The sequence below is a fragment of the Dasypus novemcinctus genome, chromosome 8, assembly GCF_030445035.2.
Source record: "Dasypus novemcinctus isolate mDasNov1 chromosome 8, mDasNov1.1.hap2, whole genome shotgun sequence".
NCBI lineage: Eukaryota > Metazoa > Chordata > Mammalia > Cingulata > Dasypodidae > Dasypus > Dasypus novemcinctus.
Window position 1 is genome coordinate 57144003 of NC_080680.1, and position 22604 is coordinate 57166606.

Below are 22604 nucleotides of genomic sequence, written 5' to 3' on the forward strand. Positions count from 1 at the left end.
AACCTATTTCATTTACTTCATGACTATTTGGGGCTGAAATTTTTGGCCCATAATCAGAGACTACTCTTTTTATTTAGAGGGGGATGATATTGCATTTATTTCTAGAATATTATTTCTAAGAATTCACTTGGCTTTAAAAGAACTTGAATAGATTCTGTGCCTACCCTCTGTGTATATTTTTATTTGAAAATTTTTTTAGTATGGCATAAGTAACAAACATGAGCTTGTGCTAGGCCATCCAGAAACAGGGGTTAGAGGCATTAAAAAGTGCCTTGTAGTGATCCCTTATTTAAAACATGGTGAGCTATAATTTTAGGGCAGTAAAACCTCATTATAACATACTTATATTTGACATTTTCAGGCTGCATTATTCATGTTTTTAAGTCCTGGAGAAAGGCCCATTAAAGTCATGTTACTCACATTAATTTAACATTTAGCCATTCATAATATAAATCCCAGTCTTTTGGAAAATGTCATTAAAAAAGTTTCACCAAATATGGACATTATTTATTGCTTGAGTCCCATTGTCTACCTATAATATGCCCTTTATCAGACCCAAATGCCCACTTCAGCGATTTTCGTTTTGAGCAACAACTGGCTTCTTACATTATCCAATGATGCAGGAAAGTTAAATTACAGCCAGTTCATATCATAGAAACAAAATGTTTCCTGCAATTACTGATAAGGGACAGTTCATTTTCTCTCTGTCATCCTGAAAAAAGCCTCCTAACAACAATTCATGCCTGGTTAAACAGGATTTCCACATCTACTGCTGACATCTTTCCAAATAATTCAGGGTTGTTATTACTGTACAGCCCTGGCAAGGCTCAAAAGCAAGCAGACTTGACGAGGCTGCTCAAAGCAGAGCTTAAGTAGTTGTAATTAATAATAATTACATGCCCACTACACTCCAGTTTTATCATATTATCCGTCAATGCAAATAAAAAAACCCACACACAACAAGTTTGCAACAGGATTAGTTCATTAGTAAAGCCACTGTGTGTATATGTCATCTCTCCAAAGGTTAAAAGATTTGTAGTGGTTTTGGTTTTATTGATCTTCATTATGCTCTTCACTCCCAAAATTTCATTTGAATGCAATACAGTTTGGAACTAGGGTTGTTCTCTTCCAAAAAACCTTTGTGCCTCCTGCCATGACTCGGATTCGAACCGAGGTTGCTGCGGCCACAACGCAGAGTACTGACCACTATACGATCACGGCAGGCTACAGGAGAACTGAGCACTCGGCTTCTTTTCAGAACCATTGCAATATTAAAATTTGTGGAAACACTGCCATCTATTGCCTGAGTATGTACATTTTCTTAATATTGGGGAAGAGCAGCAGTGTTTCCGTAATCTCTAATGATTTAGAGGACTGAAAACAAAACCAATAATGTTTTCTTCATTGATTGGGAAAATTGTATTAGGTAAGGATCACTGTGCAGGAAATGGTGGTAGTCAAGGTAACAAGACTAAGAGAAACTAGTCTTGACTCATGCTTTCTACTTTTACCCAAAAATGAATATAGATTTCCCACCCCAACCACCACCTCTAATTACATTGTACTGAATGACAGATGAATCTGAACCTCTTAGGTGGTGTCTCCATCACCAGTCTTATTTCCATATGCTTTGTCAGAACGATTAAAATATAGCAAGAACAAAATGAAGAATCAGAAAGCCTTGTTTCTCTTATTAGAGCAAGCCAGACCCTAACTAAGGAAAGCCCCTTTCAAACCCACTGATACCTAAACCTACACCCCACCTCAGCAATGTGTAGGTCTTAGAGCTACAATTATCTTAAAAAGAAAAGACTCTCAATAGCATTAGCAAACCACCACACAAAGAAACTGGAGAGCTCCATGCTAAATAAATTGCAGGGGAAATTTATTGTAAATGTCTTCGTTATAAAAATTAGTCAGCACAATATATTCCAAGGGCTGAAAACTGTAAAAGAAAATACCCAGAAAAACCTATTGCTAATCAATGGATTGCTATCCAGTTGTTTCCTTTAAACCCTCCAAACAGAGAAGATGTGGGAGTAGTTGGGGCTAGCTGGCGCTGTGTGTCCATCTGTTTAGTGGGTGCCATAGCTCCAGTGCTTCTGGAAGGAGGACTTCTCTGATGACAAAAGCTAAAACCCAAATGCTTACACCCTCGCTCCACTCTGACCATCAATAGCTCCTTCTATCTTTCTTCAAATTCTCACAAATACATTCCCTTCTCTGGTCACACTGAAGAGTATTGTCTCAAGTTCCTGAGCCCTACATGTTCTGTGTGGAAACCAAGGCAAAGGGGCTGAACAGGAGCATGTGTGGGTGAGCCTGGTAGGACTCTGTAGCCAGGGGGCAAAGCCAAGCCCTAGACTGGCCAAGAGCAGTTTGCCGATGTTCAGTCATTTGTGTACCACACACCTCGTGAATGGGCACCACAGTCATAATTTTTGCCAGGGACACATGCTACCTGAACAATAAGAAACAATATTTTTCTATAAATCAACATACAGCATATAGATTATAGAGACAGACTGTCTGGATTCTGATTCTGTTCCGTCACCTACTACCTGGAGGAACTTGGGCTTCCTTTACGCATACAGTCTTCCAGATTTTAACCTCTCCGCCTCAGTTTTCTCATCAGTAAAATGGAGGTAATCAAAGAACCTACCTCATGGGACGGTTATGAGGCTTAAGTAGGTAAATACACATTGAAAGCTTAATAGAGGCCTGTTACATAGTAAGCACTGTAGGGATATTAGCCATATCATTATTATTAAAATAATTATATTTTCAAAGGAAATTTTATAACATTACTATGTATTTTTTAAAATGTCATATCACTTACCATAAATAGTGGTCACTATAAAAGGAAACGTGCAAGCAAAACAATGGAATTAAATTCTAGTCAGATACTCTGAGCTCTGAGCCCAAGCTCTCCTCTTTGTTAAAAAGGATGAGGGGTGTCTTTAAAGTCTCTGAAAAAGGCTTCTCCTTGACTCCTCAGAATGACTGGGAGAGATCTGAAAAGGGAATAACTTTCTCTTAATAGGATTAGATGCTATTAAAGTCCACAGTCATTACACCCCGATAATTACCTCACACACTGCATCCACCAAGCTAGATTATGTTATGTGATAATCCCCAAATTTTAGTGACTTCGAACAAGGACTCCTTTTCCCTTGATCACTCTCCATGGCCATTACAGGGTCCCACTCTCTGTTCCCTCACTTGGGGACCCAGGTTAAGGGAGGAGATACTATCTGAACTTTTCTGGTTGCTCTGACAAATGGATCAAGAACTCTGGAGCGTGGGAAATCAGCACCTAAGGGCTCTCTCACAATTCACTGGTCACATGGCCCCACTAGCTATAAAAGTACCAGGGAATGCAAACCTGCCATGTGCCCAGAAGACAGGAAGTTGGGAATATTTGAACAGCCCTATGACTTTCAGTTATACCTCTAGTGGGATACCCCAGCTTGGAGAAGTCTGGAAGACTGTATGCCTGAAGGAAGGCATGATTGGGAAATAACAGCTCTAAACACTGGAGAGAGGCCCACCCTCTGCAAGGGGTGTACCAGGAAAGGCTTTACAGTCTATATGGGATTCTCCTGTAGTTGGTAAATGTCACTTATCTCTTGTAAATAAGTATATTGTCTTGGTAGACTCATATATTCCTGCCTATTAAAGTGGGATGGACTTTTGAACAATTATCAAGTTTTTATCCTGCTTATTATTATCTTCTTGGGAATATGTATTCAGGATTCTTCCAAAGCACCAATAACTATGACCTGCTACAAAGAGAAAATTCAGTGGAATCAAAACATGTTTCTGGAGTGAATTTGGCTCAACTGATAGAGCGTCCGCCTACCACATGGGAGGTCCAGGGCCTCCTGGGCCATGTGATGAGCTGGCCCACGCATGGTACTGATGTTTGCAAGGAGTGCCTGCCACACAGGGCGTCCCCAGCGTAGGAGCCCCACACACAAGGAGTGTGCCCCATAAGAAGAGCCACCCTGTGCGAAAAAAGCACAGTCTGACCAGGAGTGGCACCGCACACACAGAGAGCTGATGCAGCAAGATGATGCAATAAAAAAAGACACAGATTCCCGGTGCTGCTGACAAGAATACAAGCGGACACAGAAGAACACACAGCGAATGGACACAGAGAGCAGACAACTGGGGTGAGGGGAGAGAAATAAATAAAAAATAATAAAAGATCTTTAAAAAAAAAACAAAACATGTTTCTCACGGCATTTCTAACTTCTTTGCAATCTACTTACTAACTGATTATTTTTTTCAGACTGTGTTGTAGCACCAATATTATTATTACTCCTTCACTTCATTCATCATTTACACATAATCGTTGGGGTCATTTTGCTGAATCTTAAGGATTCAGAGAACAAGACAGACATGGATCGTGATTTCATGCAATTTTCAGGGAGGTACAGATGGATAAATAGATATCATATATGAGCTAGGGGCCATGGAAAGAAATACATATTTATAATACTTAAAGTTTTTGGGTTGAAATGGAAAAAGGCAAGGAAAGCACAATTGAGAGGGAGAAAGAAAGAGAGAATCCACCTGTTTTGTTTGGATTCTAGTCTTTTCTCTAACTCTTCCACCAATGAGACCTCAGGTTAATCTCTTAACCTCTCTGGGTTTATTTCCTCATCAGAAAAGTAATGGGAATTGGACTGGAAGAGGTCTCAGATTCTATCTCTGAGATGCCATGAATTTAATTAAGAAAAATACATTCACAAACAACAGCTAAATATAATAATTTTGGAGGGAAAATAAATAATCCAAGCAGGGTAGTCCTGCAGCTATTAGAGCTGTCTTTCATGTTTTTTCCTTAAGTTCGTAGAAGCCTTCGTTCTGTCAGCTGCTGAATGTTGTCAGCCTTCTGATATCCCAGCCTAGGGCAAGACATTTTGAGTACATAGGGGTTGGTCTGTGGTGTGAGTGATTTAAGTTGAGTGTAAGGAAGAATGTCTTGCTTGTGAGGGGTGTTAAACTATGGGACTCATTCTCCAGGAAGATGGCGGATTTCCCTTGCCAAGAAGTCTGTAAAAATAAGGTTGATTCTCACCAGCACCTCAAGGATAGAGCAACAGCCTCTCCTCCTCCCTTGCTGCCTGACTACATAATCTTCCTTCTGAGGGTGTTGTTATTTTCCTCAGTTGCTCACGGTGAATTTCTAACAGAAGAACAGGGAGCTGACATGGGGCCGCTGGGCCTGGACAAGACCCACCTCTCCAGCTGAGTCCTACAAAAGCAGCCTCTAACCTCCAGTGTCACCAAGCCCACCTCTTCCCACGTTCTCCTCCTCGTGCCTCTTCTCAGTTTGCCTCTTGCCTCACTGGGGGTAGAGAAATGACAGTCAGATCCATCAGTGGGCTCCAGGCCAAGAGCAGCAAGCCACTGGGCTGGCGCTGGCCCGGTGCCGAGTCCTCAGACAAAGGCAGGTTGGGAACTCCCTGCAAGGAAAGCTCTGCATCCCTTTCCCCCGTGCCCTGTCTCCATCCGGCCCAGGCAGCGACGACCACATAGCAGCCGTAAACCCACTTCTTTCTTGGGTTCTTTCTAGGTTATAACCCCACCTCTACCCCAGCGTGCAGTTGTGTGTGTGCGCGAGGGAGGAAGGAAGGGAGAGAAAAGGTGGATATCGGTTTAGTGCATGCAAGGGGACCAAGGATTGCTCGCACATACCCTCCCGGGAATAAATCATATTTTCAGTGAGGGAATAAGGTAGCCGAGAACAGCGGGGCCCGAGTAAATGGTACCTCCAGAATTCAAATGTCCAAGTACCTCACTATCATCATAAAGGACTCCAAAAGCCAAACGGTCTCACATTTGGCCATCTCCCGATAAACGTTTCCTACCTGTATCAGGAAAATCATTGATTTGGTGATCACACAGAACACTAGAGAAAAAACGCATTCTTTTCAGAATGCTTGTACCACACAATGTTTTAACAGTTTACATTTTCAAGAGTAAACTGCCTGGAGTGATTTCCACCCCTTGCTTATTAATGAGTCCTACTTAACCAAGTCAGAAATCTTGCTGTGGGGAAAGCTGGAAAGGTGGTGGTGAGGGGGGCGGGGCTGTTGGTTGGTGGTTTCATTTTAATTTTTTTTTTTTTTTGCCTGAAGGCACCGTTAGAAAACTCCAGATGCAACTCTTTCTAATAGAATTCCTCATCCAACACGGTCCTCTGGAATATGTGGGCCTAACCTTTACGATCTGGCGGGCCAGGACGTTATTTGGAACCTTATGAGGGGGGCTTGGCCATTAATGATAATGTGTAGTACCTGTGAGCCCCGACAACAGCTGAAGGCCTGGGGCGGTGGGGAACTGGGGCTCTGCTGTAGAAAAAGTGGTGGCAACGGGACACCCTGAGAAAGGCGGTCGAGGGGGCAGAGAGGGAGCATCTCGGAAGGGGGAGGCAGGGAATGCCCCAGGACCACATTTTTCTCTTCCTGTTGCGAAGTGCGGGCAGGCAGGAATAGCGGTGGATTGGATATGTCCCCCAAAGTTCACCTTTACGCAGAACGTCAGAACATTCCAGCCTTGTTTGGAAATAGGATCTTTGCGAAGGTAACTAGCTCAGAAGAACTCTGAGGTAACTTGTGAGATGAACTCAACCTGGATTAGGGTGGGCCCTGAAGGCAATGCCTGGCGCTCTTAAAATAAGACGAGAGGGCACTGACGGGCAGAGGCAAGGAGGCAGGCCATGCGAGCGTGGAGGCAGAGCCGGGGGCGAGTGTCCGCAGGCCCAGGACGGCCAGGGATTGCCGGCCACCCCCAGAAGCTAGGACAGAGGCAGGGGTGGTTTCCCCTCACAATGTGACTCCTGGCCTCCAGAACTGTGAGAAAATAAAGGTCTGCTGTTTTAAGCCATGCAGCCTGCGGTAATTTTGTTATGGCAGCCCTAGGAGAGTAATCCAGAACCTAATTAACATTTTGAATTTACGGCCATGAGAGTTCTAACCAATCACAGTGGAGCTAATTTTCAGCGTAGGGCACTAGGGCATCTGGGGCCTGGGGCCTTGTGCAAGTGATGGAATCTTGCTGTGCTTAAATTTCCTTCATAAAAAGTGGATGATCATAGTATCTACTTTACAGGGCTGTTGTGAGTTTTAAATAAACATGTAAAGTATAAAAGAGCACCCAGAATAGAGTATGTGCTTAATAAATAATAGCTATGCTTCTGTCAGAACAGACACGGGGGTGAGCTGCTCTGAGCCTAGGCCAGCACCAGGGAGTCAGTGTAGGTGCCGGAAGAGCAGACAGACGCCAGGACCCAGAGCAACGTGGAGCTTGCTAACTGGGCTCCGCGTGTGCTGATAAGTGGGATCAGGGCCAAGTGGCTAGGTGGACGGAAAAGGGAACAGTGCCTCAGGGTCCGGACAGGTGGTCCCGATCCCGGAGACTGGGACATAGGGTCAGAATAAATAGCAAGGCGGAAACACAGCATAAGGAGCCGGAAGGCCCCGCAGCAGAGGCTGTTTGCCCCTGTTCACGCTGTCAAGTTGTCTCTTCTGCCCTAAAGGAGCCAATATCTGAGTCAATTTCGTCAGGAGTTTAATTGCAGGCATGAAAGGAGAAGATTTTTGGGGTGGGAGTTGGAGAAGGCAGGGGTGGTTGAGACCTTTGGAAGCTAATCCTCAAAGCCCTTTACAGGGTGGTCGATCCACTTGGTCACCAGTTGGCCTCCTCTTCATCGAGATCTTTATCTTATAGTGGTGATGATAAGTTTAATCTCAAAGTGATTGAGCTCTCATATGTATCTGATTCTAGTTGGGATGAGGGCAATCCATGACCATAGACCTCTGCAAGGGGGTGGAATATGTCTTAGTCATCTTTCTCTCTTCTGTAACACTTGACATTAGTGTCTAGTATGGAAGAGGAACTTGCTAGATTAAATATTTAATTTGACCAATCCAATCCAATCCAAAGTTTGGTCTCACTTTAGAGCTGCAGAGTGAGCTGATAAATATTCAAATACTCTTAAATTGGCCACCTTTCCCTTATCTTTAGGTCAATTTTATATCGGCAAGTTTAATTTTGGCTTTTCTGATTTACATATCACAGATAAGCTTTGGCTGGATTGCATAGGGTCTGTGTCCAATTCTGACCTTCTCTGTGAATGTCAAAAATAGTTGGGGTCACACACTCTCCAGTGTGCAGGCTTCTGACTGATATGAGGCTATGAAATGAACAAGCACATCACAGATGGGGAAGGAGTTGCTATCCAACTGATGAGACAGTGGCTAGCTGGCAATTAAAAGTATGTGTAAATACTATTAGCATCTTCTGATATCAATTTTTCAGTCACTTGAGAGAGAGAGAGAGAGAGAGAGAGAGAGAGAAAGAAAGAGAGAGAGAAACCAGGGAATTGAAGAGCCTGATGGAATGAACACAGAGTGAATACATTAACTGTTCATGCTTTGTTCATGGTGAAGTTTATAATCTGGGAAACTTCATTTAACATCCTTTAACATGTTGACTTTTAAAAAGAATAATAAAACTGCTCCTTGTCTACTACAAAAAGTTATTAAGAGAAATAGGTGAAATATTTAGAATGATTTGAAAAGTGTTGGGCAGAACATACGTATTCTTGTATTATCATCATTTTGATCACCACCACTAGTCATCATAAGTTTAGAAGACAAAGCCAAATTTCTACCCTGGGTAACTTTAGAAGCCTAAAGATATCTTAGATGAAAAACCTGACCCTCTGATAGCTTTCGTCAGTTCTTAAACTTTTTCTTGGGAAAAAGTCGTAGAAACAAAGGATAAGAAAGAAACAAAATAAAACAGAAAAAGGAGGGAAAATCAGCTGAATTGAGTGTAGGATAAACTATTCATTAGCAAGCCAAATAGCTATGACATTTAATAACCTATGGTGCCCCATGAAAAATCAAGACAGTGCCAAAAGTAATTGAAATTTGTGATTATTCTCCAAACTGTTATATAAAGGAAGATTTGGCAAGGCTCAGTGGGTCAGCACCAATTTTAACTGCATTTTAAAATTTCAGGATGAAGACTGCATTCCTTTACTTTTGATTTGTGTACTGAAATCCCTTTATGATGAACTTGCTCATAGTGAAACCTAATACAGAGATTTTAAAGTTCAAAGCATATGGGATTGAATTGTATCACTTTAAACCCAATCCTTACTTTTTGACCGTTTCTTAACTGATTCTCAGTTGTACATACCCTCCAGTTCCTTCTTTCTCTTCTGCTTCATTTTAGGACACCTAATGAGATGGTCTAAATTCTTATTATTTCCACGAAGAGCTTCTCTGGGGTCAAGATGATGACTTGATGGGTGATGGGATGCAAAGCCACCTGGTACCCATGTTTGCCTGTGGTCTCAGCAGCGGCTGCTGAGTGAACCCACCCCCAGACATGTAGAGAACATTAAATGGGCACAATGAATGCACACAGTACATTTCTGAGAGGCAACTATGATCAGACTGCCTTCATAATTACTGAAGGGCTTCTCCATTCCCTCCTAATATTCTGTGAATAATTATTTAAAAATAGCTACCATTTATTGAGCACATACTAGGTGGCAGGCACTTTGCTAAATGTTTCACCAGAGTTAGCTCATTTAATCCTCACAAGAACTTCAGGTATTATTATTTTCTCCATAATGGTGCCACGTTGGTGAAAGAACTTGCCTTAGACCACGCAAACTGAGACTCTAGAGCTGGGATTCAAACCTATGAGGCTAGCTCTGGGTCCCGCTGACTTCACCACCACACCTAACCACCATGTGTATCTACTGCCAGGCTGTTCACGCAGTGCTGTGCCCTAGGTGTGAAATTTCCTAACTCTCTCCCAATTAAAATCCCCATGATCTGTATCTTATCACATAGTAACCTGGATCTCTGAGAGTTTTATTTTTCTATTGTGTAACAAGGGTCATTTATAATGCCTTCTGCAGGGGGTCATTGTGAGGATCAAATGAAAATGAGCAAAAAATGCATTTGGTAAGATACTAAATAATATACAACTATGAACTATTATTTTTATTAGCAATAATGGTAATAATAGCATTTTTAACTACAGATGTGTTACTCTTATCAGGCATAATGTTTGCAATCTGCCAGGTGCTGCTGCATGCAATGATTTCTTCCAGGGCCATGCTTGTGACTAGGCCAATCTCAGGTGCTATGGTGGGCAAACCTTTCAGAAATCTTTAAGTCCTACCATCCTTTAACTCTTCGGCCTAAATGTAGTGTTGATCCTGCCCTTCCAAGAATGAACAATGGGATAGCAGGAGATAGACTCACAGAACTTTGGAAAAGGGAAGCCAAGATTACATAGTTATGATCAAGCTAGGACGAAAATGGTTTGCCAATATTTTTTTCTTGTGTGCAATACAAATTATCACTTTTTCTAGCTTCCTTGGCAATCTCATGTCACCTGTATCCACCCATCATACTCAACTATTACTTCCTATAGGTAGCTTCCCAAAACCAATGCTTCCATCTTCAGCTTCTCTTCTAATTATCTCAGCAATCCCTCATGGCCTTTACTTCCCCACTCTTTTAGTTCAGGCCTTCAGCATCCTCACCTACTAAAGTATCTTTCTCTAGTTTCACCATCTAATGCATCTCCCACACTGCAAAATTTTCTAAAATGTAAATTGAATGGCCTAGCTCTCATGATAGACTGTAATTTCCATGAAGATAGGACTCTGACTTGTGCATGGATGCATCCCCAGTACCAAGCCCAGTGCCTAGTACAATGTAGGACCTCAACTAATATTTACTGGATGAATAAACGAATAGAAAATAAAAATTGTTTCACAATTCCCAATGGCCCACAAAGTCCAAACTCAAGAAAAACATCAAAAGCCCTTATGTGTCTCCATACTATTTTTCTAGTTACATATTATTTCTGCCTAGTCCCTCACCCAAAATCCAGCAAAGCAAAAATATTTATCATAGTCTAAGCATACTTATGATTTATCACACTTCTAATAATGCAAAATTACATTTTGGATGTGTTACTTGAGATGCCTCCAAAATGTCCAATGGAATAGTCAAGTAAGAAATTGGATATATGAATCTGGAGCTCAGAAGAGATGTTTGGGAGTTGCAGCTTATAGATGGTGTTAAAAACAAGGCAATGGATGAACTCACCTAGGAAGAAGGTGTAGATTAAGAAGAGTATTCATAAACCCAACATACGTCCTCAAGCTGGACATGTAGTTTTATGTGATTGTAGGACATTCAAATGGCAATATCTTTTTAATTCTCATTCTCCCATCCTTCTGGGACTACAAGCATATCTGTTACACCTTCTCATTGTATCTTCTATGCCTCTTTCTCTTATTCATACTTATTATTGTTTTGTGACTCTGCTGCTTTCTAGATGATTCCTACACACCTCTCTTTCAGTTTGCTAATTTTCTTTTCAGCTTTTATTTATGAAATCTATCAATTTCTGTTTTTCTTTTCTATAGAACATATATTTATAGTTTGTATCAGTCTTTGAGAATATATACAGGTATTATACATTTATATAATGTCTTTATACTTTAAATAGCCATACTTACAAAATCACACATTCTAAAAATTAATTTAGTTGAGTTAGTGAAAACATCTGGGCCCACACTAGCCGTGTAAATTTACTCCTTGTCTCTTAAATAAATGTATTATCTAAATCTTCAAACATGCCCAAGGTCAGAGGGATTGGTATAAAAAAAATCTCTGCATGCTCATTACTCAGTGTCAATAATTATTAACATTTCATCTATTTTAATTAATCTATCTCTACCTGCATACTTTAAAAATAATTTTCTTGGAGCATTTTAAAGCAAATTCTAGACATTAGATGTCATTTCATCTGAAATGGCATCTCATCTGAAAATATTTTAGTACACATGTCTAATTGACAAGAATATTTATTTTTTGTAATGATTCACCATTATCAATAGTAATTCCTTATTCCTTTCATTTTTTTTGTTCTGAAATACTTTAAAGCTTACAAGACTGTTACAAATAAATACAATCCCTCTACAGAGAACTCCAACTTACCCCTAGCCCTCCAGAAACCTAGAGTGATAGTTTGAAGCTGGATGGACCACTGAAAATCATGTTCTTAAAGTTGGTCTATTCCTGTGGGTGTGAACCTACCGTAGGTGGGAACTTTTGATTAGGTCACTTCAGTTAAAGGCCTTTGATTAGGTTATTTCAGTAAGGTGTGGCCCAGGGTGGATCTTAATTCTCTCACTGGAGACCTTTATAAACAGGATGAAGAGAGTGACAGAGATAAAGCAACAAAGCAGGAAGCTGAAGGCAAGGAAGCCCAGTGGAGGAGGGAGAGCCCAGCAATCACCACCATGTGCCTTGTTACGTGACACAGGAGTCCAGGATTGCCAGCAGCCAGTCTTTGGGGAGAAAGCGTTGCCTGATAAAGCCTTGATTTGGACACTTTCATGGTCTCAGAACTATATGCTTATAAATTATTAAATCTCCATTGTTTTTTTTTTTTTTAAAGATTTATTTATTTATTTAATTTCCCCCCTCCCCCGGTTGTCTGTTCTTGGTGTCTATTTGCTGCGTCTTGTTTCTTTGTCCGCTTCTGTTGTCGGTCATCAGCAGCATGGGAAGTGTGGGCGGTGTCATTCCTGGGCAAGCTGCACTTTCTTTTCACGCTGGGTGGCTCTCCTCACAGGCGCACTCCTTGCGCGTGGGGCTCCCCTACGCGGGGGACACCCTTGCGTGGCACGGCACTCCTTGCGTGCATCAGCACTGCGCATGGGCCAGCTCCACATGGGTCAAGGAGGCCCGGGGTTTGAACCGCGGACCTCCCATGTGGTAGATGGACGCCCTAACCACTGGGCCAAGTCCGTTTCCCCTTGAATCTCCATTGTAAAAGCCCGCCCATTTCTGGTAAATTGCATTTCAGCAGCCTAGCAAACTAAAACACCCAGAATCATCAATTTTTAACATTGTGCCACATTTGCTATATCATTCTTTCTATCCATCAATCTACCAACCCATCCACCTAACTGTCTATATAATTTATCTGTCCATTTTCTGAACACTTGAGCATAGGTTGTATACATCATGCTCCTTGAATACTTAATTCCGCCATGTACATTTCTCTTTTTTTTTAAGATTTTTATTTTTATTTATTTCTCCCCCCCACCCCCCCATTATCTGCTCTCTATGTCCATTTGCTCTGTGTTCTTCTGTGTCCGCTTGCATCCTTGTCAGGTAGCACCGGGAATATGTGTCTTTTTTTGTTGCATCATCTTGCTGTGTCAGCTCTCCATGTGTGCAGCACTACTCCTAGGTGGGCTCTCCTTGTGGGGCGCACTCTTTGCCCATGGGACTCCCCTACGTGGGGGGCACCCCTATGTGGCATGGCACTCCTTGCACATGGCAGCACCACGTGTGGGCCAGCTCACCACATGGGCCAGGAGGCCCTGGGTACCAAACCCTGGACCTCCTATATGGTAGGCAATTGCTCTATCAGTTGAGCTACATCTGGTTCCCCATGTACATTTCTTAAGAACAAGTATATTCACTTATGTTACTACGTCAAATGCAGTTATCCAGTTCAACAAATTTAACATTGATAGTCTATATTCCAATTTTTTCACAAGTCCCCAAAATATCTTTTTGGTCCTTTTCTCCTCCATTATTGAATCCTGTCCAGGATCATGTATTGCATTTAATTGTCATTGTCTCTTTAGTTGCTCATTCTTTTTTAAAATTGTGGTAATATATATACAACATGAACTGTCCTATCTCAACTCAGTTTTTAAGTTAAAGAATTTCATATTTCCTTTTTTAAAAAAAGATTTATCTATTTATTTATTTCTCCCCCATCCCTCCATTGTCTGCTCTCTGTGTCCATTTGCTGTGTGTTCCTCTGTGTCTGCTTGTATTCTCATCAGGAGGCTCTGGGAACCGATCCTGGGACATTCTGGAGTGGGAAAGAGGCAATCATTCTCTTGTGCCACCTCAGCTCTCTGATCTGCTGCATCTCTTATTCTCTCTCCTCTGTGTCTCTTTTTGTTTTGTCATCTTGCTGTGCCAGCTCTCAGTGTGGGCCAGCACTCCTGAGCAGGCAGCACTCCTGTGCGTGGCAGCACTCTGTGGAAGCCAGTCCTCTGTGCAGGCCAGCTCTCCGCATGGGCCACCTCACCACATGGGCCAGTGTGCCTTCACCAGGAGGCCTTGGGCATCGAACCCTGGACCTTCCATATGGTAGATGGGAGGCCAATTGCTTGAGCCATATCCACTTCCCAGAATTTCATATTTCTATTCTAGAAGTTCCGTGTATTTCTTTTAAAATATGATTGATCATTGCAGTCACCCCTCGGTCTGAAGTGTGGTTTGCTGGCCTGGCGGGGGAGCAGCCGCAGTAGGCCAAGCCGCTGCCCCCATAATAAGGTGGCTGGTTGGACTCACCGCCACCCCTGAAGGGAGCTCAGCATGGGCGCAGAGTGCCCGCAGGTCTCCCCTTCTCGGCAGCCATGCTTCCGCAGCCGCCCCTCCTCCCGGATAGCGCCACACGATGCCTTATGAGGCAACACCCTTCTTCTTCTTTCTCCCTGCGCAGGCGCAGGGCGGAAAATTCCAGTGTGCCTTTCCCCCCCACCCCCAGCAGCAACAGCCAGGCGCAAGGCAGGAAACTCAAGTCTGCCCTCCACCCCAGCAACAGCAGCCACCAATCCCTAAACCCTGCCACTTCCCCCAGCAACAGCAACAGCCAATCCCTAACCACCACCCCTCCCCCTTCCAGTACCTCCCACTGACCTTTCTCCCCAGTAACTGCTTGCGGCAACCAATCAGAACATGGCATAAACTTCGACCAATCAGCCTTCCCCAGCCCCTATAAAACTGTAGCCACTTCCTCAATAAAGTTGGACCTGCGTGTTTACCTCGTCTCCGCGGTAGTTCTTCTGTCGTGCTCCCTCCAGTCCTGAGAGCCCCCGACAAGGGCCTGGCCTCCCTTGTCCCCAGTTCGTCGCCTGCTTCTCTGGGCGACCCCTTCGTCGCCGGCTTTGCCGGGCGACCCCGTCAGCCAAACCGCGCAACCCCTGTGAGACCGACCTCTCGTCTGCTGCCGGACCGACCCCTCGTCCCAAGCCAGACCGACCCCTCGTCCCAAGCCGGACCGACCCCTCGTCCAAAGCTGGACCGACCCCTCGTCCGCAGCCAGACCCCACCGCCACCGACCGAGCAAGCCGCCGCAGATCATATTTTATAGTTTGTTGTTCCTTGTACATATTTCAAGTGTGTCATTTATTTCTTTAGCAATATTAAACATTTTTTTAATAGTCTGTGTCTGAAACTTTCATTATCTGACGTCCTTAGAAGTATATGTAAGCTTGTGTGTTTTTTATTGTTATTGTTGTTGTTGTTAGTTTTTAATTCTTGCTCATGGTGCCATATTTCCTTGTCCATCTAATTTTTATTTTGAGCCTATCATTACACTGGGAGTTTTACTTATGGGAATTCTTTGAGGTTTGGGAAGAAGGTGGGTTCTTCAGTGGTCTACATTTGCTTCTGCTTTGCACCTTATCCATCTCATAGCACTAATAATCTGGTTTTACTCTTAATTAAATTCTTGGCTTAAAATTTTTCAAACCACTCATAGTGTGAATTCAGGTTATAAACCTGAGTCAAGATTACAGTTCCAAATTTTCAGCAGTTATTTCCCTTGTTTTCCCTCTCCTTTGCAGAGCACCAAGCATTAGATTGTCTTTGCAGTCTCCTAGTTAGGGGTGGTGATAGAGGGAAGTGGCAGAATTATTTCTACTTTACTTGTACTCTGAGGGTATAGTCCTTTGTGATACAGGTTTGTGGTCTCCCCACCATGTTGGGGACATGGGACTTGTCTTCCATTACCTGCACCTTGGAGCTGTAGAAGGAATTCAGGTTCAATTGGTTCAGCAAATACCCTCAGTCTCTGGGCTGAAATTCCTTCCTTTCTTGAGAGCTCACTGATGGATTTAGGATGATGCTTTTCATATATTTTATACAAATATATGAAATGGCCAAAGGACATTCTAGATCATGGATACTTAATATTCTATATTAAGATTTTATGTTTCTGCAATGTTACCCCTCCTCCATCTTCCCAACCTCCAGCAAAGTCTGCTATACCTGCAGAAGTCTTACATGGTGGGGGGGTGGGGGGGTGGGGAGAGGCAGCAGTGAGGGGAGTATGTATACAAATCAAAGAAACAGAGTGGTTCCCAATTTGGGTCAATGCCAGAGTGGACTATAGGATAACACCATGAGACAGCAAAGAATAGGATGTTGGTGGAATGGGTATTAAACTAAAGGTTACCTTGAAATTGTAAGTCCCTGAGAAATTTGATGTATTTTGAATTCAGGTCTTAAAGGGCATGGTGTTTTTATATGATGCCTGTCTCATTATTAATATTTATACATAATTTAAAGTTTATAGACATTAGAAAATTGCTCCAGTATTTTTCTTTTAAGATCGATTCATCAGAAAGTAGTTGGGTCAAGATAAACCAAAGTTTTCTAATTCTCCAACTATATGTAAAGTAGCTTTTCTATTTCTATTTTTGTTCAAGTTTATATTTCTCCAGCTATATGTAAAGTAGTCATTCTCAACCTTGGATACACATTGGAACTACTGGGGAAGCTTAAAATGACTGATGCCCAGGTCATGCTCCAGATATTCTGATTTAATTGTTCTGAGGCAGTGTCTAGGTTTGGGGCTTTAAAAATCTCCCTGAGTGATTCTAATGTGCAGGAAAGGTTGAGGACCACTAGTATAAAGCTGCAAAAATATTCTAAGGACAGTCTGAAAGCAAATGAGATGATAAAAAGCAATAGAGGGAAGCAGACTTGGCCCAGTTGTTAGGGCATCCGTCTACCACATGGGAGGTCCGCGGTTCAAATCCTGGGCCTCCTTGACCCGTGTGGAGCTGGCCCATGCACAGTGCTGATGCGCGCAAGGAGTGCCCTGCCATGCAGGGGTGTCCCCTCGTAGGGAAACCCCACGTGCAAGGAGTGCTCCCCATAAGGAGAGCCACCCAGTGTGAAAGAAAGTGCAGCCTGCCCAGGAATGGCATCGCACACACGGAGAGCTGACACAACATGATGATGCAACAAAAAGAAACACAGATTCCCCTGCCGCTGACAATAGAAGCAGACAAAAACAAGAACACGCAGTAAATGGACACAGAGAACAGACAACGGGGGGGGGGGGGGGGGGGGGCGGTGCGGAAGGGGAGAGAAATAAAATAAAATAAAACTTAAAACAACAACAACAACAAAAAGCAATAGAAAATGGGTGAGTAAAAAGTGTGATCACCCGGGGATGAGCCTCCCTGGCAACGAGGGACCACTATCAACTACCAACTGATGATGCAACTGGAAAATGACCTTATACGGAAGGTTCAATGCGGATCAGCAGAATATCCATGTCTACATAAAATACCATGACTTTAAAATGCTGTTTGACCTAAAGTAAGGGGGAAATGGAAAGGAGAAATGAGTTTATATGGCTACGAGTTTCTAAAAAAGAGTCTGGAGGCTGGCAGAAGGTTTGCCCTCATGCACAACTGAGCAGAGTCAGAGAGACAGATAAAGCAGATACAACCCCCAGATATTGGTTCCTTTGAGGGCTAAAGAGACCCATGGGAGTTATGGTCATGGCCGATGGGGTTAACTACCAGGGCAGATGGCCCCTCTTTGGAAATGGTGTTTATGTGTGATGAATCTGGACTTAGATGGGATCTCCCTTCATAAGACTTTCATGCTAATGTGCTGGAGGTGCAGTTAATGTTGGGGTTTAAGATATATTTAGGGGATTTGAATCTCTGGACTGACAATGTGATAGCCAGATCCTGAGCCTCAACAGACTCCAGCACCTACAATCTGATTTATTGGACTTACCACACTCAGCTAAGATGGAGTTGAAGAAGGACAACCACCACACCATGGAGCCTAGAGTGATTACAACTGAAAATGGGAGGATTGCATCCAGCATCCAGGTGGAATCTGACCCTCCTCTTGACATAGAGGTGCAATGGACACAACCAATCCAATGTCCACATAGAAGAGGTGGCATTGGATTGGGAAAAGTGGACATAATGGACAAAGGGTATGGGGAAAGGCAGGAAGAGATGAGAGGTGGAGGCGTCTTCGGGACATGGAGCTGCCCTGGATGGTGCTTCATAGGTAATCACCGGACATTGTAAATCCTCACAGGGCCCACTTGATGGAATAGAGGAGAGTATGGGCCATGATGTGAACCAATGTATATGAGGTGCAGAGGTGCCCAAAGATGTACTTACCAAATCCAATGGATGTGTCATGATGATGGGAACGAGTGTTGTTGGGGGGGGGAGAGGGGGGGTGGGGGGGTGGGGTTGAATGGGACCTCACATATATATTTTTAATGTAATATTATTACAAAGTCAATAAAAAATAAAAAAATTAAAAAAAAAAAAGTGTGATCATAATGGTTCTGTTGAAATGTATTCTTAGGTAACATAATCCCTGCTCCTCTTGGGGCAATAAAAAAAGACAAAAGTGTATATTAGAACCCCTTATGTAAATGAAAACAAACCCTGTCTATTCCCACTAAGTTTGCTGTTTACATTAACACAACTTAACTATTCTACTGCATTAACCTAACTTTACTTTTCCAGCAAATTCATGCTCTCGTGACAGGAACTTCACCCAAATCCATTCATCCTTTCTCCACGATTCTCCCTTTTCTCAGGACAAAGATAGCTTCAAAAGATGATTTATCTAAACCCCTCTTGATGTAGAGGGGGACTGGACATAGCCATCCCAGGTCCACAAGATGGTGGACTCGAGTATGGATTAGAGTGGACTTACTGGTGTTCTGCTGGGGAACTATTGTGATTAGTAAGGGAAGAAACTGTAGTAGTGATGTGGAGAGGGTGGCCACGGTGGCTGCTGATGGTTGGGAGAGGGAAGAAGAGATATGGTGTGGGGGCATTTTCAGGATTTGGAGTTGTCCTAGGTGGTGCTGCAGGATGGATGCTGGACGTTGTGTGTCCTGTCGTGGCCCACTGGGTGGACTGGGGGAGAGTGTGGACTACAATGTGGACCACTGTCCATGTGGTGCAGCAGTGTTCCAGAATGTATTCGCCAGGTGCAGTGGATTTGCCACAATGATGGAAGAGGTTGTTGATGTGGGAGGGGTGGCATGGGTGGGGTGGGGGTGTATATAGGAACCTCATATTTTTTAATGTAACATTTAAAAGAAACTAAAGAAGAAGAAGAAAAAAACAACAAAAAAAGATGATTTATTCTTCAAGAATCCCTTTGGAATCCTCTCTACTTTTTGTCTACCAATCTTCATAATCTAATAAACTTTGTCCAATTCTAATTAAGTGTTCTTCTATCCCACACTGAAAAGACGCACCTCAAATCAGACCCCCAAAACCTCGTAAATATCCTACCTTTGTCCTCCTCAATTCCGGGATACTACTAAAACTCTTCCAAGGTGATGATCTGCTTTCCTTTGATAAGCAGCAAACTGGATTTTGCTTTATCAGCTGGCCATAAAGTATTTTCTGTTTGTTCAGAGATCATCATCCATTTTAATTGGGAAATGTCCAACTGTCTTTTTTTAAGACATTAAATAAAAGTTACTATTTACCCAGTGTCTGCCCTGTATTTTTCATACATTGTCTTGTAATCCTTTTAATAAGTCTTCAGGCTTGGTATTACTAATCACAATTTTTACTGATGAGGTAATGGGACTCAGAAAATTTTGATACTTTACCTGGGGTCACACAGTTATAGTCAGAGCAGAGATTTCAATCTAGGTGTTTTTGATTCCCAAGCCTGAGTTAGCTGCACTGTACCCATTGCCTTCTTGAATCCAGATCTGCTCTAGCTAGCTGGAGAAAACATTTGAGGAGTAATCAACTGTGATGAGTTGACACCAGCCACTACCTCCCACCAGATAACACCAAATGTAGCCAGATAATTGAGGCATAAGAGTTGTTTTATAGTTCTTTAACTAAAACTAATGTTTTCATTTTCTACTGGAAGATGTGTAGATGAGTGTTCACTTGACTATTCTTTATTACATCTTTGTATATATGATATGTTTCATGATTTTTCTTTTCTTTAACATTTTATTAGAATGTGTTTTGGGAATATTCAAAAATCATCAGAATAGTATCCTGAACCTCAGTGTGCCTGTCAGCCAGCTTCAACACTGATCAATCTTGGCCAATCTTCTTTTATCTATATTCCCATACACTGCTGTCCCTTCCCCAATATTTTTTTATTCATAAATATTTCAGTATATATCTCTAAAAGATAAGGAATTAAAAAACAAACAAACCACTATACCATATCAGGCCTTAAAAAAAGTAGACAGTAATTTGTCAAGAAAAAAAGAGAATGACAAAAGTATTTCTCAGAAATATAGAACCACTATCCAAATTTTCAGTTATTACATAAATATAATATTTTAGAGTCCATTTATATAATTTGTTTAACTTCCAGTGACTCAGGATTGCTTTAATGCTTCATTTCACTTAGATATAAAGACTCGTTCTGGTAGGGAACTTCTCTTGTAAAGCTGCTTCTTCTTTACTTACCCCTGCCTCCCACTACGGTCTCAGTTCTGAACGTTTTATTCTGAATTTCCATGAAAATTTTTATTTTCATGAAGCTCAATTTCTTTTAATCATGACCTTATTTCTTACAAGTTCTGAACCTTGAGTCCATTTTAATTTGCATGTCTGGACCAGATAATATCTTTATGGTACTCGAAATCCCTTGGGAGGTGGGGTGGTGTGGGAAAAAGGCATTATCAGTACAAGTTAATCTGGGTTGTCTGCTCTTATTTTTCATGTTTAAGTCAATAAGCCATTTGACATATAAATCTGACTCTCTTTCAGCAGCAAGGTACATTCCTGTTCTTATAAAGCATTTTTTTCTTATTCTTTCATGGTTATCAGTGTTCCTAATGAGCACTAAAGAAGCTGTCAGCAGTTGATGTGAACCAAGGGGTAAAACACTGAGGGATTACACAGTTGTGGGTAGAAGCTAGGAAAATTCCCAAAGCAGTTTTAATCACAGCTCACCTTTACTGGTCCCATTGTACCCACAGTTGTTTTTTGTTTTGTTTTTTTTTTTCATAAAAAATGAAAGAAGAAAGAAAGGGAGAGGGAGGGAGGGCGGATGGTGGAGGGGGGAGTGCATGAGAGGGAAAGAGAGAGGAACTAAAAGGTACTTTTGAAGTTAATGATAAATTAATCTTTTCTTTCTTTGTTCAGAACTGGTACAGTCAGGAGCCCCACAGGTCTCCTGTCAGAGCATAATTAGGAAATCTCAATCCAGGGACTTCACATTTTGTACTATTCCCTAATAGACATGTCTATTCCTGATGAGGAATCCCAACTTGGTAGTAGCTCTGGAAGCTAAACTAATGTCTGCCAAAACATTAGGCAGATGGTTATAAAATGATTTTCATATTCCCTATTTGAAGATCTCTGTGTCCTGCTGATGATAGGATTTCTATAGCAAATTTTCCTGAATTACATAGGGACTAAAGCAAAATAGCAGGACCGGGTGGGGGTGAGGGAATCCTATTAGTCTGGACCACACATGTGGTTAAATAAAAACAGGTACAGTCACAGCATTGGATTTTATTTGGACCAGCATGTGATTTCTCAGAGGGATTAAAAGTATCTACAATATGACTTGTCCTTTTCTACTGACACTGTTTCCCTGATTGCTTTGCAGCATGACACCAGTTAAGAGGATCTCACAAGTGCCTAAACCCACCGCAGTGTGGCATTCACTTTAGAAGTCCTGTTAAGGTGGGTTCCTGCTCTGAGCTCAGAATCTTGATCCGTATTTTTTTCATGTAAAAGATACTTGGTCCTCTCTGAGTATCCCTGCTCAGACCCAGGATCTCTGAAATGACTACTAGCAAAGGATGAAAACAGACACCATCCAGTGTGTGGATTGTATAACAAACCCTTGGCAGATTTCTCATTCTGTGCTTAACTTTGACATGAAGTTAATCAGTAATGTTTGAAGATCAAATGAGAGTTTTGCCAACCCACTACTAGATAGGGAGGATTTATCTACAACCACACTAAGATGTTCCCTCAATACTGTTCAAAAATACAAGTGCTTACATCCTAATAGGTTTTTAGCTTAAGATCTAATCATCCACTCTTAAATTAAAATGCTTGAATGAAGCCAACTCATTTGGAACTAAGCACTTTAATGTCAACAGAGACATATGGTATGGAGACGGAATTACAAAGGCTCTCTTCTGAGGCATCCATTAGGAAAGCAAGATGAAGATTCCAGCATCATTATTAGTTTACTCATTTATTTCTCAGTAAATAATTGAGAGTAAGATCATCTTCTGCATGTGGAAATAGTCCAATAATTACAAGTTAGGAATAGGGTGCATTCCCATTTGAAATGATTAAACCGTTTCTTCGCTCTATAATTACTGCCAACTTCTGCAAATGGCATTAAATTTTTAGACCAAAGGAAATACAACATATATTACATATATTGTGCAAATATATAGGCAGTGTAAGTATCAAGTCTTTGCCATTTGTAAAAAGG

The 22604-nt window shown here is 42.0% G+C and overlaps 1 non-coding gene across 1 annotated transcript; it reads right to left on the reverse strand.

Moving 5' to 3' along the window:
• Positions 1 to 1149: 1149 nt before the first annotated feature.
• TRNAH-GUG (transfer RNA histidin (anticodon GUG)) lies at positions 1150 to 1221 on the reverse strand. Its single transcript has one exon. It is a non-coding gene; the product is annotated as a tRNA-His (tRNA).
• Between the last annotated feature and the right edge of the window lie 21383 nt (positions 1222 to 22604).